Source organism: Aotus nancymaae, unplaced genomic scaffold (genome assembly GCF_030222135.1).
Source record: "Aotus nancymaae isolate 86718 unplaced genomic scaffold, 86718_ANA_hifiasm-v0.15.2.pri h1tg000008l, whole genome shotgun sequence".
NCBI lineage: Eukaryota > Metazoa > Chordata > Mammalia > Primates > Aotidae > Aotus > Aotus nancymaae.
The window spans coordinates 9,948,280-9,974,834 of NW_026988419.1; the positions used below are offsets into that span (position 1 = coordinate 9,948,280).

A 26,555-nucleotide genomic window follows, 5' to 3' on the forward strand; every position below is an offset into this window, starting at 1 on the left:
ACTCTGTAATCTGAGTGAGCTTTGATGACTCAGGGGTCTGCCTAAGCATCTGGAAACAGATCAATATATTTCTCAGGAAGCTTTTCTCTTTTTTGAGACAGGGTCTTGCTCTGTCACCCAGGCTGGAGTGCAGTGGTCTGATCTTGGCTTCTGCAACTTCCACCTCCCAGGCTCAAGGGATCCTCCTGGCTCAGCCTCCTGAGTAGCTGGGAGTGGTGTGTGCACCACCACACCTGGCTCATTTTTGTATTTTTCACAGAGATGCAGTTTCTCCATATTGCCCAGGCTGGTCTCGAACTCCTGGGCTCAGGCAATCCATGGCCTCAGACTCCCAAAGTGCTGGGATTATAGGCAGGAGCCACTGTGCCCAGTCCAAGCTTTTCTATCCTAGTATGAAGTTAGAAACCTAAGAGAATAAATCTTTTCCTTCTGCTTAGAACTGGAAATCTCAGGACACTTGTCTTCACTTTCATTCCACTAACACCTATTCAATAGGGTCTGGGAATACAATAAAAAAGACTATCTTTTAATTTCTACAATGTGCCAGACACTATAGGAAGTGCACTAGAAGGGTTAATGTCTTAGTTTGCATTGGGCTGCTATAACAAAATACCTTAGACTGAGTGGCTTATAAATAACATGAATCTATTTCTCACAGTTCTGGAGGCTGGGAAGTTCAAGATCAGGGCACCAGCAGATCCAGTGTCTGGTGAGGGCCTGTTTCCTGCTTCAGAGAGAGCTGTGTCTTCACATGGCAGGAGGGGTAAGGATCTCTCTTGGGTCTCTTTCACAAAGGCCCTAATCCCAATCATGAAGACCCTGTCCTCATGACTTAATCACCCCCAGTGCCACCCATTGGTGATTAAGTGTCAACATAGGAATGTTGAGGGGGCACAAACATTTAGACCACAGCAGTTTGCATAAGGCAGAGCCAGCAAGGAACTAAGGTGGACCAAAGAAGATCCAATGTCTGCTTCAGAATTAATAATAGTAATAATTAATAGTAATAATCTGTAAAGGTTTTTAGACTTTACAAAGTGCTTTATCTATCTTATATTCTCTCAATAACCCTATAGTAGATATTCAATTACTCTTTCCTTTTTCTCCTTCCTTTCTTCCCCTTCCTTCCTTCCTTCCTTTCTCTCTCTTTCTTTTCTTTCTTTCTCTCTCTTTCTCTTTCTTTCTTTCTTTCCTTTTCTTTCTTTGACACGAGGAAATTGAACCCCAGAGAATTCAAGTAACTTCCCCAAGATCACAATTAAGAGGTGGTAGAAACTAGACAAGAACCCGGGTTTTCTGGCTCCCAGTGTTCTGTTTTCTGAGTACTTCCCCTCATGCAATGCTCTAAGAGTTGGAAGAGGTGGGGAACATGGGACACATAAGGAGGAGCAGAAACTTGCAAACTGCCCAGGCACCAAAGCTAAGTGTGTCTTTCTGTGGCTGTCCCATTTTAGAATATTAAAATTAATTGCATTTTTTGTTCATCCTACAAATATTTATTATGGACTTCTCTGTGCAAGGCACTGCGTGAAAACATAAAAAACAAGACATGGCCCATTGCCCTGAGGTTGGAACCTAAACCAAATGCTTACATCCAAGGCAGGATGTGGTCGTGTGAAATACGGAGCTCACACTCAGAGCCACAAGAGCATGGAGTAAGGAGAAATTGGCTAGGCTGAGAGGGGAAAATTGTCAAGGATGAAAATGATTTCAGTGGTCAAGAAGGATGGCAGATTATGTCCAAAAATGGCCAAAGTAATCCCTCCCCTCCAGCATGCCTTTTTGAAATACGATTTCGCCTCTCCTCTTTTTATGGACTAAATTATGTCTGCCCCAAATTCATATGTTGACATCCCAACCCCCTAATGTGACTGTATTTGAAGATAGGGTCTTTAAGGAAGTAATTAAACTTAAATGAGCTCATAAGAGTGGCGCCCTAATCCAATAAGACTGGAGTCCTTGTAAGAAGGGAAAGAGACAGCAGAGGCCGAGCACAGTGGTTCATGCCTGTAATTTCAGCACTTTGGGAGGCCGAGGTGGGCAGATTGCATGAGGTCAGGAGTTCAAGACCAGCCTGGCCAACGTGGTGAAACCCTGCCTCTACTAAAAATATAAAAATTAGCCAGGTGTGGTGGCATGTGCCTGTAGTCCCAGCTACTCAGGAGGCTGATGCAGGAGAATCACTTGAGCACAGGAGGTGGAGGTTGCAGTGAGCCAAGACTGCGTCACTGCACTCCAGCTTGGGTGACAGAGTGAGACTCCATCTCAAAAAAAAAAAAAAAAAAGAAAAGAAAAGAAAGAAAAAGAAAGAGACATCAGAGATCTCTCTATATATATATGAAAAAAAAAAAGTGAGGCCACAGTGAGAAGGTGGCCATCTGCAAACCAGGAAGAGAGGCCTCATCAGAAGCCAACTCTGCTGGCACCTTGATCTCTCACTTACAAAACTGTGAGAAAATAAATATCTATTGTTTAAGTTACCCAGTTTGTAGTATCTAGGTATGACAGCCTGGGCTGTCTAATACAGCTCTCATCAAGAGGTAGAGTCTACTTCTTGAATCTGAGCTAGCCCTGTGACATGTTCTGAATTGTGACAGCAGAAGTGATATTGTCCAAATCCCAGGCTAGTTCTTAATAGAACTTGAGACTTGTTTTCCCCATCCTGAAGTCCTGAGCCATCCTATAAAGTCTGGCTACTGCTGAAAAAACCATGTAGGGGAGCCTTAGAGCTTGAAATACAACAAGGTGAAAAAGGCCCATGAAGATGAAAAGCTAGAGACAGAAGACTGAGGGTTCCAGTCCTTCTCTCTGGGAGTCCATATGCACGACTGAGGCCATCTTGAGTCCTACAGCTGCACAAGTCAGGTCAGACAACAGGAGGTGGAGCCGAAATGAACCATCCCAGCTGAACCATGCCCAACCAACCCATACAATCACAAACAAATTGAGTGGTTGTTATTTTAAGCCATTAAAATTTGGTATAGTTAGGGCTGGGTGTGCTGGCTCACGCCTGTAATCCCAGCACTTTGGGAGGCTGAGGTGGGTAGATTACCTAAAGTCAGGAGTTTGAGACCAGCCTGGCTAACATGGTGAAATCCCGTCTATGCTAAAAATACACAAATTAGCCTGGTGTGGTGGCAGGCACCTGTAATCCCAGCTACTTGAGAGGCTGAGACAGGAGAATTGCTTGAACCTGGGAGGCGGAGGTTGCAGTGAGCTGAGATCGTGCCATTGCACTCCAGCTTGGGCGACAAGAGTGAAACTCCGTCTGAAAAAAAAAATTGGGATAGTTTGTAATGCAACAATAGATAACGGATACAGGTGGAGGAAGGGAACGGTATTCAGGTCAGAGAGAATGGCTCAAACAATGGCATGATAACAGAAAAATACAATCTTGATATAGGCAAGCAATTCTTGGGAAAGCCTTTAAGAACATAGAGAAAATGAGAAGATAATGCAAGAAACGTGGGTTGGGTTAAATGGTAGAGAGCTTTCATTGTAGCAAATTTTTAAGCACTTACTATGTGTCAAATACTCAGTTCTTTTCATAAATTAACTACACAATGCTCACATAGACCTATGAGTGGGTTATTCTGTTATTATCCCCCATTTTACAAAGTGGACACTGAGGCTCATAGGTTAAATTACTTGAAAACAATTACGTAGGGTGAGACTGGGATTTGAACACAGGCAGTCTAACTTCAGAGCCTGTGCTCATAACCCCAAGAAGACTGACTAAACCAAGGAATCGGAACCTTAGTGATAAATGGTGGAATTATTTTAAGCCGGGGAGTGGCATGACTGAAACTGCACTTTAGAAAGACCAAGCTGGCAGTTACAGATAGAATCTGGCAGTTGAGCATAGTCAGGATGCTATTGGACTGGTAAGAGTTTGAACTGATTTGAAAAAATGAAAAAGGGGTGACTCAGAGGGACTTGGGGGAAAAAAAACTAATAGCACCCAAGGAATGGCTGGATATAGCGTGAATAAAGGAAAGAAAAGGGACCAGGCGCCGTGGCTCACACCTGTAATCCCAACACTTTGAGAGGCCGAAGTGGGCAGATTGCCTGAGGCCAGGAGTTCGAGAACAGTCTGGCCAACATGGTGAAACCCCCTCTCTACTAAAAATACAAAAATTAGCCAGGCGTGGTGGCGTGTGCCTGTAATCCCAGCTACTTGAGAGACTAAGGCAGGAGAATCGCTTGAACTCAGGAGGCAGAGGTTGCAGAGAGCTGAGATTTCACTACTGCACTGCAGCCTAGGTGACAAGAATGAGACTCTGTCTCAAAAAAAGTCAGAATGTATTCCCATCTTTGTGCTTTGGTGACTGAGATGGAAGTCATGTCTGCAAAACACACAGAACACAGGAGGAAGAACTGGTTTGTTGATGAAATAATAAGCGGATTTGACTTGTTAGGTGGGAGGTGATAGTGGGATATTAAGTGGAGGTGTCTGCCAGGCACTTGGAGATAGATGGGTGGTACCTTGGGACGGTGGCCAAGGCCATCTGTAGATACAGGCTTAGAATTCATCCAGAACTAAGCAAAGATACATACATTTAAGGTATGTCAGTTAGGCATCCTAGGTTGCTAGCAACAGAAACCGAATCTAGCTAACAAGTAGAAAAGTCTCACAGAAACAGTTCACTGTGGACCTCTGCTCAGACGAGACAGGTTCTAGGGCAGCTCTGAGGTCTAGATAGGAAGAACTCACAAATTCATCATTCATCAAGCTGAGATGAGTCAGCTGCAACTACTTTTTAATTCTTTTCCAGATTCAAAGAACTGGGAGGGAATCCAGTGAGCTTGGTCATACGCCCATCCCTTGGCTAGTGAAAGTAAGGATACCTTAATTTCCTTCCCAACAAAATGGTGTATAAAATAGGAGAGGCGTTTCTGCTATCAAAAGGTGGGGAGGGAAACAGGTGTTGGTGGCCACAAATAAATCAATGTTCATTTCATTGGGAGAGAGTGTGGAGAAAAGAGGAGGTGGCTGAGGACAGTCAACTGCATGGTGCCCACCTGTTGGAAGATTTGATGAAAAAGGATAAAGGCAAGCTAAGGAATTGGAAAGCAGAAAACAGGCAGAGGAGTTTCCAAAACCTGGGTACACACATGAGGGTGAAATCTTGCCAAGGACTCAAAGGTGATAAAGAATGTTGAAAAACTACCGGGGTTGCCATTGGAAACTATTGGTAATATTTGAGAGAGAAGGAGGGCCTGAGGAAGTGAGGAAGAAAGGGAGGGGAACCTGATGACAGGGTGAGAAGATAGACCGAAGAGACCCATGGAAATAGGGAGGCAGCATCTATTGTTTGGTGGTATAAGGAAGGAGAGGAGCTGGGTTGTTGTTTGAAGGGGTCAGTATTACAATGATGCTCAAAACCTGCCTGTTCCATCCTATTTGATCACATATAAATAGAAAATAAAACCCAGCCCAGCACTTAGTAATGTCTTTTCTCTGAAGCTCTTGGTGAAAACTAGTGACGACAATAGCAAAGTGCAAATTGATAATCTGGTTTAATCTGTTTCAGAAGTTACAGAAAGAGGAAATTGAATTTATTTGAAAGCCAACTTTAAAAGGAAATAAAAAGAAAAATGTATTTTCTAAGCTAAAAATCCCAAAGCGATGCAACAGTTTCAGAAACTAATTGTATAAGTGAACTGTTATTACCAGTCTTTTTTCCCCTGGTTGAAACAATCTTCCATAACAACTTTTGCAACTAGAATATTGTGTAACAAGCACTGTTGTGGTGTAATGGCTTTTAAATAGGGGTTAGATAGGAGAGAAGTGAGTATCCATTATCTTATTATCATAACATCCGTCAGGCTTCCAGACAAAACACCATCATCTCACTGGGAGCTAAGGACAGTTTTTACTTAAACACAAGGTCATACTGTTTGGGTGCATGGGAGAGCAGTGGAGATGGGGTGGGGGGTTTTTTCATTTATTCCAAAGCACTCAACACTGGACTTCTTCCAAGAGAGGAAACAAGACTAAATAGATCATTTGTTTTATTCTGTTTGGCCATTTCTTGCGTTTCTCCCAACTGTGGCTTATGACACAAAGCCAAACTCAGAGCCTGGCTGGAGCTGGCTAAACTCCAGGTCAAAGGAATAAACAATTTGAAGCTCTATTTGAGGATTAAGGCAAGCCACACAATTGCAGAACATAATGAAATTCTGCTGTGAATGTGAGGTTGCAGAGAAACAGCCAGGTAGAAGTGTTAAATGATTTGGATTTCTCAAACAAAACTGAGGTTGAGGTAGGAAGGAAGTGTCGATTGAAGTACACATCTATGAGAAATGCATCTCAAAAAGGGTCAAATACCGGAGAATACTGGAGGAGAAACCTGCTGCTTGTGGGCACCAACTGAGTTAGGAACACATCTTTGGAGCAGCCCCTTGTGGTGGGTGTCAAAGAGCCTGGTCATCTGAGTGTCATGGAAAGCGTAGCCTGGTTTGTTACTTCTGTCTTCCTCTCGCCGGCATCAGGAAGGGTGACCCACACCAGCCAGGCACACTCAGTAACAAGTATAGTTGGTATTCCCGGCATATCCCACTGGCAGAATGGGTCTTTGTCTTGAATCACTTTCCTTTGGGAGACCTCATCATCAGCCTCATCACCTGTCTAGCCAGAGAGAAAGGAGCATTAGTGGCTAGGCTTAGTTTAGCATATTAGTTAGTACTGTATCCTGTCTGATTTCAGAATTGACAAGTCATGTACAGTATTGCTCAAAATGTTCCTTCCACAGTACAGGAGAGAATAGGGAAGTGAATGTCAGTCATTAAAATGTAACCCAAAGAGGTAAGTCCTAAGGACTTCTAATGTCTTTTATCGATGAAGAATCTGGACCCTATTTATACTCTAATTGGGAAAATAAAAAAATTTTTTTTTTTCCTGAGAAACATTGGCTCCATCAAAACAAGAGACTGAAACCCTTTTAAACAGTATTTTGTGCATTTCTCTCACTGGTTTAACTTTGAGTAACTTTACTAAAAATTCAAAGTTACACATAATTAACCAAAGTGTGTGAGATAGGAATCAATGTATCAATGTTAATACCCTGATTGTGACATTGTACAATGGTTTTGCAAAGTTACCATTGAGGAAGACTTGGCAAAGTGTAAAGGAGACCTCTCTGATCATTTCTTACAACTGCATGCGAGCCTACAATTACCTCTATTACCAATTTCAATTTAGAAACGTGATGGAGAAAAAAGTGGATACAGGATTCTGTCACACTTCCATAATAATCTGGCTTCACCCACATTTCCCAGTGACTTCTCCAGTAGTTTCTTGAATGACTCCCTTCCATCTGGAAGAGGATGCTCCCAGCTTTTCAAACACACTGAGCGAGCTCATTCACACCTTTGGGCTTTCCCCCTTCTTTGAAATTTTCCCAGCTCCAGCCCACCCTCTCTGACCGGACCAAGCAGAGTACTGTCACTGGAACAGTTCTTAGCATGTCTGAAAGTCACTTGGCTAGTAGTTCATCCACTGTCAACACATATTTATTGAGTAACTGCTATATGTTTAGTATGGCTCTAGGCACTAGGGATAGAGTAAGTTGGAAACGATATTGAAATTGGTTTCTCTTCCTTGTTCTCTGGCAGCGTATTCCAATGAGGGAGAGTAGAAGAAAACTAGCAAGAAACAAGGTAAAAAAAAAAATCAATTTATGATGAGGGCGATGAAGAAAGTCATAGATTAGAGAGGATGAAGCAACTTTATCTCAAGTGGTTAGGGAAGGCTTCCTAGAGGAGAGGACATTTGAGTTGTGACCTAAAGTGTAAGGATGCATACAGACATAGAAGGTCCTGGGACAAAAAGCATTTCAGGCACAGAGAACAAGAAAGGATGTATATCCTACCCCGTAACTGAATATAAATATTTGGTATGACTATAAAATAATTAAACTGATGCTCATTTTGTAGGCTGTTTGCTCCTTATTTTAGGACCAAGCCTCCTATAGCCTGTTTCCCTCTGCGAGGGACCGAGAACACCATTAGGCTGAGCCAGATTTTACACTTTTAAGAGCAACCCTTCCCCCAACACACGTGCACACCCTAGCACAGCCACCTACATGCCAAGGGGTGACTGCAGGCTCATCTTCCAAGTGGCTCTCATCTGTAGCTGTATCCTTAATTCAGGGCTGTGTTTAGGGAGATTTACATTTCTTCCTCGCTTTTGGGGCCGTCTGCCTGCTAGTGAGGATTCTACACTAATGGCAACATATATCATGTCATTAAAGTTGGGTCCTTGGGTCCCCATAAACCTAACTAGACGCAAAGGAGGACCAACTAAGAGAGATCCAGGTAACAGAGCCTGGAGCGGGACAGTCATTTGTTGCAGGCCCCTGAGGTCTGCGCCTGTCTGTCGCGCACCGGGTCCCAGCAGCTGTGGTTACCGGCGCAGAAGGCTGGGTTCCCAGGACGCTGCGGGTACCTCGTGCTGTCACCATAGCCAAGAATCCAGTCTTCTGGATCCCCTGGTCTGTATTTGCCTAAGGCGACCTGCCGCCGCTCCTCTGTCCCCTAGGCAGGGGAGAAGTCAGCTCTAGGACACCCTGCGAAGCGCCTCAGAGGGTGATCTGACCCTTCCCGGCCGCGTCCTGGCACCGTCCTCCCCATCACCCGGAGGGGTAAGCGCTGTCTCAGGGCGCCCTCTGCCTCTTCCAGGGGGCAGCCAAGACGACCCGCCCTGCGTCTCCGGGACGCGGTGGGAGCCCTAGTATCCGCCCCCCGCCACCTCACACACCCCCATCCGGGAGACCCACGTGCGGCTGGGCCCGGGCTGGCGCCGCACCTCCGAGTCGGCGCGTCTCCCCGGCGCGTTCCGGGCGCAGCCCCACGACGGGGACCCCTGGGGGGGGGCAGCATCCGAGAGGTCGCCGGCGGGGAGGGGGCGTCCCGCAGGCCGGGCGCGGGGACGCCGGGGCCCGCGGCCACACAAAGGAGGCGGTGGGAAGGCGGGGCGAGGCGGGCCGGGGGCGGGGGCGGCAGGAAGGGGCGGGGGCCGCGCGACGCCGCCGATAAAGCCCCCGCCGCGGCAGCAGCCAGCTCGCGCTGTGTGGCTGCCCGGGCTGCGCGGCGTCTGCAGGCGCCACCGCCGCCTCTTTCTTGCCGTGACCCTCCCCGCCGCCGCCACCCCGCTCCGTCCTCCGACTCCCCGCGCCGCCGAGACCAAGCTCCCGCTCCGGCTCTGGCCGCGCCGCCCTCCGCGGCCGCCCCCTAGGGATCGAGCGAGCGCGGTGAGTACGGGCTGCGCGGCGAGTCCCGGGCGCGGCCGGCGCTGCCCCCGGCGGGGGACACTCCCCGGGGCTCCGCGCGCCGCCGGCCCTGCGCCTCGACCTTGCGCCTGGCGGGGAAGCTTCGGGGCGGGCGGGACCCGGGGCGCCGACGTCCGGGCGGAGGGAACTTTCTCAGCCTCCCGCGGGCCGCCTCGGCCGCGCTGGGTGCGCGCCGGGCATCGCGGTCCCGCCCGCGGGAAGCCCCAGGCGAGACCCGGGAAGGGCAAGGTGGGGCCGCCCCGGGGTGGCGTCTGGAGGTGCCCGCAGCGGGGAGCCCCGGGGCCAGCGTGGCTCCTGCCCGCCTCTCCGAGCCGGCCCTGACCCTGAACCTGAGGTTTCCAGCTGCTCGCCGGCGTCCCCTACCCTGGACTTGGGCTGCGCGCCGCCGGATAGGGAGAGACAGGCGCACTCTTGTTACCTCTGTCTGTGCAAGGGCAGGTAACGCGCGATGTCGGGAAAGCCTTTAACTTGGCCTCTGGCAGCCGATTTAACCCGAGCGAGCAGGTCTTTGCTATTTGCATCGTCTGTAGAAACGGGAGTTGCGAGGCGGACGAGTGACTGCAGGTAAAGTGAAAGTATGGTACTCAGAAATTCTGGGCGGAATTAGGCATTTAATGTGCCCACAAAGTGAGCGGGGAAGGCAGGCTTCTATTACATAAGACAGCACTCCACCTTCAGGTATTATGGAAGATGCGATTGAAGGTTTTAGTGTTTTAATGAACGAAACACAGTCTTTGTGTGTGTGTGTGTGTGTGTGTGTCTGGAGAAATCTCGAATGCTGCTGTCTTGCTTTGACCACTTTGCAGGGGACCTTCTTATATTTAGCATCAACATAAAAAGGTGTTCGAAGGTGTGACTTCCTCTTTCAAGCCAAGAAGCCGTTTACTTCTCTGAACTGTTCTGGAACAATTTGAGTGATAATTGTGTACTTTGAAGATTTTATATCAAAACTTGAGCACAGATAACTAGAAGAAATGTCAACATTGCTAATTTGTATATCCTAAACCACACTTCAAAATTTGAAGGCACTTTCAGCACTATCCGAAGGTCTAAATCAGTAGTTATTTGCCATTTGCAGTATCTCTATGGAAAAAATTTTGACTATGCAAATGAAAGTACTAACCTAAGTAATCTAAGGTTTCTTTTAACGCCCAAGTTTTGATTCTTTGTTAAAATAAAGTTTGAAAATATTGTGCCATGCAGGGCAGTTACCGAAGGTCATGAAATGTCATCGTGTGTTATTCTAAAAACAAAAGTGAATCTATGCAGAAAATTTCTGCCCCCATGAACTTCATATTAGTTTAATTTTAAAATTACTGTCTCCAAAAGAAGTTAATTTTCACTTCCACGCAAGGATGATTAAATACTAGCCAGAAATTGAGGTGGTAGAGTTGGAAATGAGGTGGTGACCTGGCCACGTCCCTGCCTACATCTCCGCCTTGCTGTCCTCTTCCAGCCAGTTCTTTTCCCACCGCATGGGGACTTTGGCTCATGTGCTATTTCTCCTTCTCTGGTCCTAAAGTGAGCATGGAGCACATGCTCTAGATGCGCACTTCCTTGACCGTCTCAAATCCAGTGTCCTCCATGTACTCCAGCTACTAAGTCCTCTAAGTACCTCCAAGTCTTGCCCTCTCTGAGATGCTCAGCTTCTGAGAACTCTTAGTGTCTCTGTCCCGCAAACCCCTTTCTTCTGGTTTGCAAACCAGACTCCCACTGTAATCTTCAACGCAAGAGATCTCCAGTCCCTTTCCTCCTGCGGATTGGACAGGTGACTTTGTGGCCCATTCTACCAAGAAAATAGAGGTCATAAGGGTCTCCTGGCGTCCTCCCCCATCTTCCCTGTACAGACTTTTCTGTGTTTACTCAGTCATCCAATAAATCTTCTTAAGCATCTACTGTGTCTCAGTACTTTCCTGGGTACTCATAGATGGTAAATAGAGCAAATCCTTGCTCTCTTGAAACTGTCATTCTTGTGGGAGAAAACCAACTAAGAGCAAAAACATAATATATTGTAAAATGTATGATCAATGAATAGGGTAGAATTATAAAGAAAAATCAAGTTAGACTGAGAACTTAGAGATATTTAGAGAGACATCCTCCTTGGGGCAGTGACTAATGTCTCCAGCTGTGTCCTGAATCCCAACTCCCAATGCTGCTCTCTCCTTGCGAATTCCACTCCCTTTTTTACTTTTATCTTTAGTCTCTCCCTATGAACTTTTTCTTTTTAGTAGTGTTTTAAGAATGCCCTAGGCTCCCTTGTCCTTGCATCCCCAGCTCACCTGTAATAACCACCATGTCTCCCCAGGCTTCTTAAACTGGTCTCCCCTTCCTGTTCAGCTGGCCAGAGCCCCTCCACCCAAAGTTCAAGGCCCGTGATTTCCTGAACAAGCAATCTTAAGGATACTCACTAGGCTTCTCCGTGGCATTCGATGAGGTTCTTCCATTCCTTTCTGATGTTTTCTTTCTTTTTTTTTTTTTTGATCACTGGTTGCCACCTTCTGGTTTTCCTTCTTGGCATCTCTGCTACCTCTTGGCGTTACCTAAGAGTTTGCTCTCATCCCTCTTCTACTCTTTGTAGGGCATTTGAATGAACCGTGTTCCCACAGCTTCAATTCTCACCACTAAGAAGTGAGTCCAGATTGGTATGTAAGTTAGGTTAGTTGATTTTCCAATCAGTTACCTGCAGTCTGGTGCACTTATCCATGTCCTTTAGGCCAGAAAACACCCCACAATGAATCCAAAACTGATTTTAGTTTTCACCACCCACCCCATATTCGTTTCATTGTTAGCCAAGATTTGTCCTTGTTTTTTTTTTTTTGGCAGTGGCTCCACCATTCATGGAGGTATTGGGGCAGGAGCCTCACAGTGATGTGGGGCTCCCATGCTGCCCGCATCCAGGCAGTCACCAGATCCTGTTGCTTCTCCGTGCTGTGAAATTCCATGAAGGTCCACTCTAGTCACACTGGCCTTGCCTTGCTTTAGAGTCCCAAAGTGGCAACATAGTGGCCAGTGTGCCACTTCTGCCAGTAGGCAGAGATGTTATTGGCCTGAACAAAGTATATGAAACTTGAGTTAATATTTAGAAATCTGGAGAGCCACTTGGATATATAGCTTGTCTTAAAAGCTAGAAGACCTGGAATGGGCTGGACACAGTGGCTTACACCTGTAATTCCAGCACTGTGGGAGGCTGAGGCAGCTGGATCACTTGAGGTCAGGAGTGCAAGACCAACCTGGCCACATGATAAAACCGCATCTCTACTAAAAATACAAAAATTAGCCAAGGGTGGTTGCAGGCACCTGTAATCCCAGCTACTCGGGAGGCTGAGACAGGAGAATCACTTGGGCCTGGGAGGTAGAGGTTGCAGTGAGCCGAGATCATGCCACTGTAATCCAGCCTGGGTGACAAAGCAAAACTCTGTCTCAAAAAAAAAAAAAAAAAAGAGGACCTGGAATAGTAGTCTTACATTCCCAGGTGGCAACACTCAGCCGCCGCTGGGTTTCCAGTGCCTATCTACGCCAGAGGTCGGTTGCTTTCTGGTTCCCCCAGAACTGTGGCCCTCACTTATAGTAACGTCCTGGCTCCCACGGGCTTCAGAGCTAGAGACGACCATTGACACCCTGGGAATGCCTGGTGGCTTACTGCACAGTGTCGTGTACCTTGTGTTGCATGCTTCTAACTCTCTTCCACATTATTGCTGGTGTGACTTACCTCCAGCTCCCCCAAATTCAAGTCTGCTTGGGTCCTTCCTGATAAAATTCAATGGCTCCCTCTGGATCTGGTGTTAAACCCCTGACTCTGAAGGAGTGGCCTCGTCATATCACAAGTTGGGTATCTCAGACTGATAGATGAGCTCTCCGCTATCTCTATACAGTGTTGTGCCTGAGTTTCTGAAGATGCTTTTGAATTTCTGTAGGGTGGTTAATAGAAAGTTCTAGTGTTGATAGCAGCTCCTACTGTTTACAAACCATTTCTACAGACCTGACTATTGCCCACTTCCTTGCAGCCCCCACTGGATGGAGATAAGGCAAGGTCGATTCTACATCCCAAACAGCAGTGGGGAGTCTGTAAATACGGAGGCACAGGCCATCCCAGGAGCCCCCCACCCTTGGAATATGGGGAACCTTGTTTTACATGTGGTGCCCAGAGTCATACATTGTGTTCCGAAGGTCATTTAGCTGCCTTAGGATAGAGTCCTGGCCCAGAACTCGGTTCTTGTCAGCACTCAGTCAGGGAACTTTCCATGGTGCTCCATGGGCTCACCAGGCTGCCGGTCATTTGTAATGACCCAACAGAGTTGAAGCTTTCTTTACTCCCTTCCCCTCTCCCTGCCGGTCCCCTGCCTGAAACATTCTTTTCTTGCAAAACTGAACTTCTGTAAACTCTACTGATACTGCCCAGTGCTTTTTCTGCCTTTGCTTCTTCTGTACCTCTGCCTGGAATTCCCTTTCTCTCTTGTGTTCATTGTCTGACTGATTTCTCCTTTTTCAAGACTCAGATTCAAAAAGCCCTTGCTGGCAGTCACTACCGCAGCCCTCTGTGGCACATGTGCAGTGTACACACGCATGCCACCCACCCCGTGCCTACCTCTATGATGGCAGTTTTTATGTTATAACAACATGCTCTACCTAGTAGACTCTAAGCTCCAGAAAGACATGCCTGTGTTTTAATTTTATTTGCAAAAGCAGCGGTGTGTGGTCTAGAGGCAATTAACAAATGTCTGAACTAAACCATATTCATATTTTTTGTAAGTTTACTACATGCTTTATGGAAGAATGTTTGTATTTCAGGCTCAAAGGGGAGCTCTCCTTGCCAGACCTCCACCCCTCATTTTGGTACTTAGAAATTTAATATATATCCTCAGACATTTTAAATTTTTGATTAACCATGTCTTTTGAGATAGAACATTACTTAGAGAAAAGGGAAAGTCTAATACAGAAGCGTTTCTGTGCCTGTATTCACTTCAGTTATCCTCATCTGAACCTTCCTTTGGCATGGTTCTGTCTTCCTTGAGGTCCGTTGGTTGGGCTGCCCTGTGCATTTTGTGGTTTTACAAGGTAGGAGGATGCATTTTGGTTTATTTCTGTTAACCTTGGTGATGGTGATATATGACCTTTTTTTTTTTTTTCCATGGAAGTTTTTTAGCTGATATCTTCAATCAAATTTGGTGGAAAGAGCAGGCTAGGAGAAGATCCGGGCTGCACCACCAATAAAGTGTGTAGGTGACCATCTAGAACTCAGTTTCTTTGTCTATATAATGGGTCTGTTGAAATAAATGATCTCAAAGGTGTATTATTTTAAAAACCCATAAATTCTTGGCTCACTTTCCTGTGGATGTGGTTTTCTCATGAATGTCGTCTAGGTAAAACTTTTTCATAAACGCATTATCCTGTGCTTATATATCTTAAGGTTCTTGTGTCTCACATTTTTAAGCCTATAAAATTATTCAGCATTAGTATTCAGAAAGACCATCATGGGCCAACATGAAGATTTAGTTTGTATTCCCACTTAGAGCATTTATAAAAATTTTAAATAAATTAGTTCCCATGTACTTGAATCTTCTTTGTCAACCTGTTCTCCACACATAAGTGTGCCCATCTTCTCTTTTTAAACCATCTTTCCTCATGAGTAGATTGCATACCTAATCTGAAAACCAATGTTGGGTTTTTAAAAAAATACCCTTAGTTACAGAATGGAGTCAAATGCAGTAAGCTAGTTACATCTTTAGGTTAGCTCTTATCTCCAAGTTCCCAATTTAAGAATACTGAAAGATTAGTAAGATTTTATTTCCACCTTCCATCCAACAGGCCAAGTCTGTTTCCACAGTCAGTGAGTCTTGACTTTATTCTGCTGTTAAATTTCTGGGTCTGGATGTAAGCCCAGCCCTGGGAAGGCAGCATTTCTTCTGGGATTCTTTCTGTGCATGAGGATGGCCACTAAGTCCAAGCAATCCTCCATATGTAATTCAGCTCGTATGTTTTGACACACATGCCCTAGGATTCCTCCAAAGGTTAGGGTAGACACCCTGGTTCAAGATTAGATCAGGAACACCCAGGCTTTTGCTACAGTTTGACCTCAGATATTATCCTTTGCTTCTGAAGATCATTTGAGAATTGGAATTCACATCCATTGTGCCTTTCCATTTTTCTTATTTACTTCTTTGAAGAAATGTAATACGGAGGAGATTTTAATATAAAAGAAAAAAATCTCATCAAGTTAGAAAGGATTTCCTGCAGCGGCTGCAAATCTTGGTAAACACACTGTTTTTGTAAACCATGCCCCTCCCCCAACCCCTAGTGAGAACTCTGGTAACTGGGGAATTTCCCTTGCTAGCCTACCAAAAATAGCATCAGTGCCTTCTCTTACCCCCACCCCAACTTTTCCCCTCCATGTAGTGCCAGCAAATGTAGCTATAGAAAAAATACCACTTGTTTTTATCCTAAGTTTTTATGGGCCAAATCTTGAAAGTGGTTGTGGGTATGTGAAAGAGTTTAATGCCAAATACAAAGCCCACTCGGAAATGAATAAGGTGACTGGAAATGAAGATGGGTGTTTCTTCTTTCTTTTGGGAAAGTGCTACGTAAATAAAGGCAGTGTTTGCTTCCTCTACTAAAATTTATTCTTCAGTTTTTAAATAAGAAATCCACTCAAGAAGTTGTTCTTACTGAGGATTTGGTCATTGTTCGGATTATAGGAACTATTAACTACTGCATTATCTTTTGCTTACAAGAGCAGAAACCCAAATCAAAATAACTCTGAAACGAGGGAAGAGCTCTTGGCTGACACTGCTGACTCTCAAGCGTGGCAGAGGTGACTCTGGCCCTGAAGTTGGCTGGAACCAAAGACTGAGGACTTTAAATCTTTCTTCTCTCCCTCCTGGCCTCTCATTTCTGCTTCTGTCTCCTGATTGTGGTTGTTCTCTCTGGGACCATGACTACAGGTAGCTCCTGAGCAAAGAGGAAAGAGGGGCTTTTCTGCCAGTTCCAGCTAAAAAAAAAATCCTGGGAGGAATTCTGACTGGCTCAGTTTCAGTCACATGCCCTTCCTTGTACCAATGGCTGTGGGCATGTGATTGTGGGCAGAGGAGTGAGGTTCTATGATTGGCTGATGTGAAATCACATGGTCACATGCCCTTCCCTGTACCAATGGCAGAGGAGCGAGGTCCTAGGATTGGCCGAAGCCCAAGTCACATGGTCCATCCCTGGTTAGGAGGAAAGAGTGTTGAGAGGACCATGCTCACTGGCGTTCCCCAGCTACCCTTCCTTCTGTTTTCTCCCACGACAGAGGCTCCGTGTGGTCTCCTAGAGCCTCATGCCTGCCTCTCGGCTAGAAGCTGATATTCCCACTCTTGTAGTTGTGAAGGAAGGGTGTGGCAGAGATAAAGGTCCATGGTCACACACTGTGTGGGGGTCGCACAGCATGTATGCTAAGGTCGTGCAGTCTGTATGCATGCAAGCACCTCACAGCCTGTATGTAACGGTGCCACAGCCTGGACCCAGGTCTGTAGATGTGTGAACCGTGAGCTGATACTATGGATTTTCAAAGATTTACATCCCATCAATATTTTCACCTTGTCAAAGCACACTCCTCCTTTCAAGACTACTTCCTCACCATGCTGTATAATGCCCCTAGTATCACAACCAAAACACATGAGACAGAACCTAGTATCTCTGTGGTATGTTTGAATCATGATTTTATGCCTTTTTGTCCCCCCAGTTCCTTTCTTAGACACTTGTTTTTTTTTTTTTTTTTTTTTTCTGGAGCTGAAATCTAAAATTAGTACTGACCTTTGGATTGAGAAGGTAGAGAGAGTTACACAGAGTCCACGGGAATAACTTAAGCTGAGCTGGATAAAACTCAGCAGAACCACGGAACAAGCATGCCATGACTTTTCAAAGAGGCCTAATTGAACTCTGGGATTTAGCTCTTTTTCTAAGGTTTATAGTTACCTTTATTTCAAAATTTGTCATTTTAAAATAGATGTTTCCTCCTCTTCCTCCACTGTATAGTCATTAAGAATGTGGTGGATTTGGTGTGAATCTAGAGGCTACAAATTGGAGGCCATGAGCCAAAGCCAAATTTCTAAACATCTCCAAGCTCATCCGTGAGTTGGGCCTAAAGGTAACCAGCCACCCCTTAAGTGCTGTGAGGATGAAGCAAGGAGTGTACCTTAGGCACTGAGCACAGTGGCAGGAATGGAGCTGCCTTTCGGGATGCAAGGTGGCCATGCTTGTGCTGCTGGGTAATATTTGTCACACGAGTACAGGTGAGCACTTCTCCGAGACTCATGTTTCCCTTGCGTCTTTGACCTGATGAATGAGTGACTTGCTCTGTGTGTTTGTATGCTATGTTTCCAGACCCCTTTCCTGCAGTACCTCAGTGGGCAGTACTCCCCAGTGATCACCTGACCATCCTCCTTCCTGCAGGCTTCAGGCTCTTGTGTATTGGCCATGAAGCAAAGGAAGGCTGTTGCATGAAATAAACTCCTTCTGACTCCACCCTTGCATTTGTGAGATGTAAACAGCCGTGTTGCCAAGAGATCTTCCAAGGGACACATTGCAGGTAGCCCTGTCTTGCTGGCTGCTTTTTTCCATTAGATTAGTTGTGAATAACGAATAAATGTCTATGCAGAGCCGGACGTGCTGGCTCATGCCAGTAATCCCAGCGCTTTGGAAGCCTGAGGTGGGCAGATCACTTGAGGACAGGAGTTCAAAAGCAGCCTGAACATAGCGAAACCCTGTCTGTACTGAAAATACAAAAAATTAGCTGGGCATGGTGGCACATGCCTGTAATCCCAGCTACTTGGGTGGTGGAGGCATGAGAATCACTTGAACCTGGGAGTTAGAAGTTGCAGTAAGTGGAATTGTGCCACTACACTCCAGCTTGGGTAACAGAGGGAGGTTCTGTCTCAGAATAAAACAAAACAAAAAAAGTCTATGCAGTAGGAAAAATAATCTATTTGGTTTAATATTTGGGTCTCTGCAAGGGTAGCATCCAGAGGCTTCTCTTTTCATTCTTGTTTTTCTGACTGTGGAAAAAGTCATCCTACTGTGTCCAATGATGTTCAGATATCAAGAAATAACTGTTTTAAACACATGGTGAATATTTTTAAAGCACATTGTGATGGTCATTTAATTATGATTTGATTCCTTCAATATGCAAAAAAGTTCTAAGATTGTTGAATTAACCTTAGCAAGCATTCCCAGATAGGAAATGCGTTTTCTGCTACCATTGATAGGATGTTTAAAGGATTTTACTGGTAATTATCCACTTGGGACTTCATACAGCAGTCTGAGTATATGCCCACACCTGAATTGTTGTTCTGCCAGTTAGATTGGGGGATGCCAGGCAGATTCTGTGTGATGACTTAATTGGAAGGGAGAGTTTTCTCTTTGAAATTTATTTACTAAAAGACTTCTATTATCTTATGCCAGACCTGTGCTAATTTCTTAATGACATGTTAGTTAAACTAACAATTTGGAGGGTTGGCTAAGGATGCCACAGTATTCATAATAAACCTGTTCTTGTGTAGCAGGGTGGCAAATCATGAATATCAAAGCGCTGATCATACTAATTTGAATTAATTTAGCATAGTGGAAAGTATGAAGACATAGTTTTTTCAATGCATATGTTACTTTTTCACCTAAAATTTCTATGATGGGTAAGTGCATTTTTTACATACGCAATGGCACAATGATGCATGGGTACTACTGTCTTCCTTGTGTTCTGGTTCTGTGTGTGTTTTATCTGCCCTCTTAGGAAGCTCCAAGTGTGGTATCTTTTTCTTTTGGGTTCCTTCCACCATCCCTGGCACAGAGGAGCCCAAAGAGGATCTCAAAGGGGAGAAGGAAGTGGAAAATTACACACGATCAGTGTGTCAAGTACTATTAGGCGTATTTTATACACAATCCTGTTGAATCCTAACAACGCTTGTAAGGTAGAAACTTATTCCTAGTTTATATGTGAGAAAAATGAGATTCAGGTGTGTAGAACACCCTGCTCCAGTTCCCACTGATGGGATATAGACTCCCGGTCTGTGTCACTCTGTGGTGGAGACTTTGGATCCTGAAAGGCTATCTTCCGTCATGATTGAGGCTAAGCCATTAGGTTGAGCAAACATGCAAGGCCCTACAGATTAAAGGTCAGAGCATTACTGGGCAAAGGATGAGTTTAGAGGTCAAACAAAATTGGTTTCAAACCCCAGCTTCACACCTAGCAGTGTGTGGCCTTAGGCAAAATATTTCCCTCTCTGTGCTTTATTTCGGTGACTAGAGAACAGAGATGATGAGGATGTTACCCTCCTTGTAGAGAAAGATCATGCTGTGCCTAATTAACAGGCAGGGAAATAGGAAATACAGTGACTCAAGTCACTTGGCAAGGTCAGGGCTGTGGCAGGTTGAGAATTCACGTCTCTGACTCCTGTCACCTGTTACCTCTCCAGATGCCAAGTCTGGGTACAGTTTGATGACAGAACTGCCATCACCTGCCACTCACCCTTGATTAGCCTTTAGCGTTCTCCATAACTTGGTGGCCCTTAGGACCCGATCCCTAGAGCCCCATGGCTGATTCATGCTCTTTTTCTATATCATGTCTTGTCTGTATTCACTCCCATGTTCTTGAGGAAGATTTGTTCCAGGAAGTAAAAGAGATTCCACAAGACTTACTCTTAACGTATCCACCCGACACAGGAAGTGAAGGAAGTTGAAGGTGGCATGCTGTTGTATTTGGTTGGTATGCAGCTGAAGAGCTAGTTTTTGAGCACTTACTCTGTAATAGGTGCTTAGAGGGGCACAGAAGTTTCTGCAAAATAGACTCATCTTTGAGGGGTTTATCTATTTAGGTAGAAAGGGCACATCCATGATACTTAATAACAATTCGAGATAGCCTAGAACAGTGCCATATGTGTGGGGGAGGGAGAGGCAGTCGGGGTGCATTGTCTGCAGAGGATTTGAACGCAATAATGAAATTACCTCAGTTGATTTCCTTTTTAATATCATCATATATCATGGTGATAAAATATTCCTTCACCAGAGCCAACCACTTCTACTACGCCCACGTTGTCTCTAAGCCCTGCACTGGATCAATACTCAGCTGCTAAAATGAGTTAATACCTACGCCATGTTTGGGAGGTCAAGATGGCAGTGGTCGGCGTGGACTGAATTGTTGGAGAAGGCTGCGTGGAAGTCCCCTCCCCTCCCTCTCAGTTAGGACAGGATGCCAGGAGAGCAGTCCGTGACCCCAAAGACTTGAGCAGTCCCTGATGCCCGTGCGAGCCATGGGCCAGGAAAGTGCTTTCTTCTCATTGCCTCACCACGTGAGAGGCTGGTAGCCCAAGATGGTTCTGTAGCTGAGGAATCTGGGCAAGTGACAGATGTCCTCTTATGCAAGGTTAGGGGAGAACAACCAGCTTTCAGACAGCCAGCAGGGGGGCTCAGTAGTGCTAATGCCAAGCCCATCAGGCAGAGAAGTGACTTAAGTGTCAGTCACTACTCGTGATAGTAGGTGCCAGAGGTAAATCTCTCTGCAGAAGGAAATGTTGGCACATAGCTGATAAACACGAGTGTTTAGATAGCCCTCCCAGGCACAACAGTCCTTATTTTTTCTTTTGCTTGACTCTTCACAAAATCCTTTTTGCCTGAAACTTTGTAGAATTGGTATTTATTGATTTGTATCAGCTAAAAGTTGACTGTTTAGTCTCTCATGTACTCTTTATGGCAGAAGAAAAACAGATAACTCCTTCACAGAGGAGAGATTAATTCCCTTAAAAGGAAGACGGAAGTTTTAACGAACAACTCTGGAAAGGTGTGAAACATTAAATCCCTATGACAACAAGACACAGGAATACACAAGCCTGCGTTAAGGCCTGATCCCTTCTGGACCAGGCACATGAGCTGAAAATGGTACCTGAGCAATTTCTGAATATGTCATGAAAAGGCACTGAAATACAGAATTTTCTCTGTGGAAAAAAAAAGTGTCCCAATTTGAAAACTGTGCCTGAACATGAAGTGAAAAATTTCTTCAAAGTTTTCTGCAAAAAGAGAGTCGCTATCTAGTAGGGTCCTTGCTAAATCATTAGAGTTCACAAAAAAAAGCTAGATAGATGAGATCCGTGAGTGACTGGCTGAGAACAGATGGGGAAGGCATATTCGCCTGAAATTCTCTCAGTCAATACATATTATGAGTGCTTATTGAGTGTGCTTCATGAAAAGGAGTTAAATTTTAAAAAGAGAGGCAAAGGAATCGAATCCAGATTTAGTACTTGTTCCTGAGGTTAGAACTTCACAGTTGCCAGATACTGAACGTTGTGTAGTTAAGGTAGCGCTACTTGCTGTAACACATAAACCCAAATATGTACCATGACTCAAACATGATGGAACATTATTTTCCACTTGTATAAAGCCCAAACTGGCCGTGTTTATGTGAAACCTGGTGATTTGGTGACCGGTCTCTTCCTACCTAAAGTGGTTCTACTTTATTTTACAGGCAGTTGCTAAGGTCACTGTGCTTGCCCGCATTGAGCAGATGGAAGCAGAAAGATCACGGAGAACTTCATATGGGAGATTTTGATAGGCCAGGCCTGGGAGTGGAATGGGTCACTTCTATTTCTATTTCATTAAGTACAGTTCAGCCTTATGGTCATGCCCACCTACCTTGGAGGCTAGGAAACGTAGCCCAGCTCTGTGCCTTGCCTCATCGCGTGAGACACTGGTAGCCCAAGATGGTTCTGTAGCAGAAGAGGAAATGGGTTTGCTGAGGAGCTAGCTGCCTCTCTCCTTTGAAGTTTTATTAAGACCATTGATGGATGCTTTAGAAGTAACACCATCACAAATATGCTGTGTGGATCATGAATATACTTTTTCCTCTGAGGGCAACTTTCTTGATGCACTCTGAAGGGCTTCCGATGGCCTAGAGTAGGTGTTTCAGTGGCAGTGTCGCATATGGTTTTGAGAAGTGCTGTGTCACAGGAAACTTGGAAGGTAAGGACGTGCTGTGCTTAGAAGAATGGTTAGACAATTCAAAAATTGAGGACAGGCATGTAGACACTTCCTGGGAAGACTGTGAGCTAAATTGCTTCATGGAAGATGGACATGGAATGAAAAGTACTATTTCTAACTCATAGTGTGTGTCATTTCACGTCTGAGTCATAAAGTTTATTCAGGCAGATTGACCAAAACTTGTAGAGGATAGGGATTTTCTCACTGGGAAAAGAGGAGGGTTGTCTTATCTGGGGAATGCTTTATATCCAAGCACACATGTGAATTAGAAGTTAATCAAACAAATAAAGAATTAACGCTGGAGGAGGGGAGTCTCACTCTTACAGTGTGGGAGAAGGTGGTCAGATGCGCTGGAAACACACTTTCGCCTCTGGGATGAAAAAGAGAGGTGAAAGCTAGAGAATGGGATTAGTGCCAATCCTGCGCTCTGACTGAGGGAATGAAAAGAGATCCAGGGGATTGGGCAGGAGGGAGGCAGGGGACCCTGTCCCTGGGAGAAGCCCCTGGCAGTGCTCTCTTTTTTTCTATGTGATGTGGGCAGGTTCCCCAACCTCTCTGCATCTCTATATGTAAGAGTCTGTGAGATGATGTGTTCACAGAGCTGTGCACATAGTAGGGGCTTTATGAAAGTTTCCTCCCCCATCTTCTGTGCAACTACTCACCAGCCCCATTGTTGGGGATCATTGTCTCCATAATTAGCTATGAGTAACCGGGGAGATGTTCTTCCCTGTAAAATGCAACTTCATAACAAAAAGAAGCTCAACCCCCTTCATCCCTAAATATTCATTGGTGCAGTTTCTTATACCAGAGGGTAGGTTAAGCTGAGAAGGAGAACTTTCATTGTCATTGACTTTTAATTCTAGAAGTCGTTGTTCTCCTGTCTTAGGTTTGAACATTGGGCAGTGGGCAGCAGGCTGGTCCTGTGAAGAAAAGTTCTGGGGTGCCTAAGAGTTATCAACTTGTTCTTCAGCATAGCATCTCGTGTGATCCTCGTAGCAGCTCTCTGGAGTTCAGGGTGGGGGAGGAGGCTTATCACTGATATCGCAGATGAGAAAACTGAGTCACAGAGCAGGTATGTGACTTACCCATTGCAGACAGGCCCAGGACTAGACAACAGGCCTGTTCCACGTTAAATGGGCATAGGTTTCTTCTGTGAAATAGCTAATGTCCCCCGGCCCTTAAATCCCTTTACAAGGTGTTAGTGTCAACAGGAGCAAAGGAAATGGAGTCAGGCTACAGGAAGAAGCTCGATAGCTGGGCAACCAAAGCCAGGTTCAGAATCGTGTTTCCCATCACTTCAGATGATTTCTGAACTTTGAAGAACTTTGTTTGTTTGATTGGTGCTTGTTTGTCAGGAAGAGGGGGGCAGTGATCACCTTTTTAAAATTTTTTTTTGAGATTTTCCTTGCAAACTCTTTGTACTGAAAGAAGAAAGCAAAAGGAACAAAGAATTAGATATAACATCATGGGAACCTTTTTTAAAGTGGAAGTTGTCTTCTCATATCTTCCCCATCCCTCATTCCCTTTTTCTGCTTTAGAAGTATTTCTATACCCTGTGCCTGTAGATACATATATTTTTATTTACTTAATATATTTTGGAAAATGGCTCATATAATATTTCCCCAGAAGTCAAAATGTGGGAACCAGGGACCACCCACCTCTTGTACCCAGTCCAAACTCTTTCTGGTGACTGTTTTACTTGTAATTCATGCCAAAAAGTTGCACTGAAGGATGTGGATGGACCAAAGCTGCATGGGTTTCTTACAACAGGCCTGGGTAGAGAGGCTTGGTGCAAGAAACCCACCTTGATTACAAGTGCCAGAATGGAAAGCTGAAAAAGCAAAGAATGCCTGCCCAGTGTTACAGGATCACTTTTGTGGGTGCCAAAACTTAACGTAGCCCTTTAGTCTCATAAAAAAGATGGAAAATGTTTATTCCACGTTTACTACTGGAATCCATTTATTTTAATACGACAACTTTGATATATTTGGAGGGAGGGTAGGAAAGATGTTCTCTGTTTTATTTCTTCTGAACCCTTTTAAAAGTTTCTGAACTGCTTAAGTGAACCTACCTGCAGACTAAGTGTGTTAGGAAGCTGATTGAGCTACACTGAGCTCTTCCTCTCTCTTACTTCCTCCTCAGGTTCTAGAATACAAGCTCAGCACTTTCCTGCCATCCCTCTATTGCCCTGGGAAAGATAGTAAGTAAATAATGTCTGTTGCCAAAGGGAGAAGAATACACATAGGCTGGATCACCAAATGCCACTGTATTTATTTGTAGGGTGTCAGACACTGACTGCTTAGATAGCATCACTGAGAGAGATCCCCAGATTGAAGCAGAGAAGACAAACTGGAGTTTGTCAGGATACCCACGGTCGTTGAAGGTCAGAGAGACTGACTAGCAATTACCAGACTCACAAGAGATGGATAAATAACAAGAGGGTCCTTTGGACAGTGAGCACTTTCCCCACCTTAACAAAATCTTCATGGGAAGCCCACTTGTTGTAGGAGGCTTGATTGGTGTATTAGTCTGTTCTCGTGTTGCTCTAAGGAAATGCCCGAGACTGGGTAATTTATAAAGGAAAGAGGTTTAATTGACTCACAGCTCCACATGGCTGGGGAGGCCTCAGGAAACTTATAATCATGGCAGAAGGCAAGGAAAGGCAGACACCTTCTTCACAGGGTGACAGGATGGAGTGAGTTCAAGCAGGGGAGATGCCAGCACTTATAAAACAATCAGATCTCGTGAGATTCACTGATTGTCATGAGAACAACATGGGGGAAGCCACCCTTGTGATCCAGTCACCTCCCACCAGGTCCTGCCCTTGGCACGTGGGGATTATGGAGATTACAATTCAAGATGAGACTTTGGGTGGAAACACAGCCAAGCCATATCAATTTGTAAGTATGAAAGCAAGTCGATGGCCCACGTCCTAGAATTAAAACCATTTATTTTAGTTCCATGTGGCCTGTAGGGAATTTCCTAGTCAGTCAGCACAGGAGGGTTAGTGGTTCAGCAAAGTTTCACATACTGGGTCCCATCATTTCCAGAGATTAGGAGTGTCTAAAGGACTAACTGTAACATCAGATAACGTAAGAGAATGGCCCCTGGTGACAGGTGATTGAAATAGAAAATTTCTGAGTTCTTTCATTATTTCCTATTTCTTTCTTAAATTGTGAAATAAAGGTTAAGGGTTATCTAAGAAAGAACACTAAGTTATGACAAGTACTTTCATTTGTTCAGTAAATACATATCTGGTGTTCATTACATCATTTAACTTTAAATTCTTTTTTTTTTTTCTTTTTGAGACAGAGTCTCACTCTATCACCCAGGCTAGAGTGTGGTGGTGTGATCTTGGCTTACTGCAACCTCCGCCTCCCAGGTTCAAGCAATTCTCCCACCTCAGCCTCCTCAGTAGCTGGGACTACCGATGTACACAGCCACACCCAGTTAATTTTTGTATTTTTAATAGAGACGGGTTTTGCCGTGTTGCCCAGGTTGGTCTTGAACTCCTGACCTCAAGTGATCCACCCACCTTGGCCTCCCAAAGTGCTGGGATTACAGGTATGAACCACTGCACCCAGCCTTCACTTTAAGTTCGGATACTTTTAATTCTTTGTTATGGTTTGTTGGTTGCTACCACTGCGAGTGACTCTCTGATCCTTCCCAGTAGGGAGAGGTATGGCTGCTCTTCTGGTTTTCACCTTCTCTTACTAATTTGCCCTATGATAAATTATACACATAAACTAACAGTGTTATTTCATGTTAAGTAAAGGCAAGTAGCCACCTTCCTCGTTTGACTGAAACTCTTAACACTGCGCGTCACTTTCTACCTCTCTGCTTAGTCCTTGAGGACTTCTGTCATCTGTTAGTCTGCAGGCTCTTAAGGTCAGGCTCTGTTTTCCCTTCATCTTTGAAGCTTCTCCTCTTGTGATTCCCTTTTGACGTAGGCACTAAATCACTGTTTTGTTAACTAGGAGAGCATACGAGCTGTTTGTGTAACCTCTCAAGCTCTGTTAGAAATGGAAGACGGTCATGCATCTTGTGACACTCCTTTTTTCCAGATCCCAAGCTCCTGGGCACCCTTTCTTTCTTCGCCCCCACAGACGCTGCCTTCACCCACCCTTTGATGAGCCATCTTGATCAACTGCCAAGAATATCAAGGGCATTTCTAACGCCAGGGTGACAGCTATGAGCACTTACAAGACCCCAGGTTTGACTCCTGGACGAAGGATGTCCTTATCCATGGTCTCTTTTTCCTGGCAGGCA

At 45.0% G+C, this 26,555-nt stretch overlaps 1 protein-coding gene across 1 annotated transcript in view; it reads left to right on the forward strand.

The window, feature by feature from the left end:
- The first annotated feature begins 9,236 nt into the window (after positions 1-9,236).
- Positions 9,237-26,555, forward strand: part of SERPINE2 (serpin family E member 2) — a 64,035-nt gene continuing 46,716 nt past the window's right edge. The window contains exon 1 of the mRNA XM_064372944.1: positions 9,237-9,254. The gene's annotated coding sequence lies outside the window, so the exon portion shown is untranslated. The remainder of the gene's footprint in view (positions 9,255-26,555) is intronic.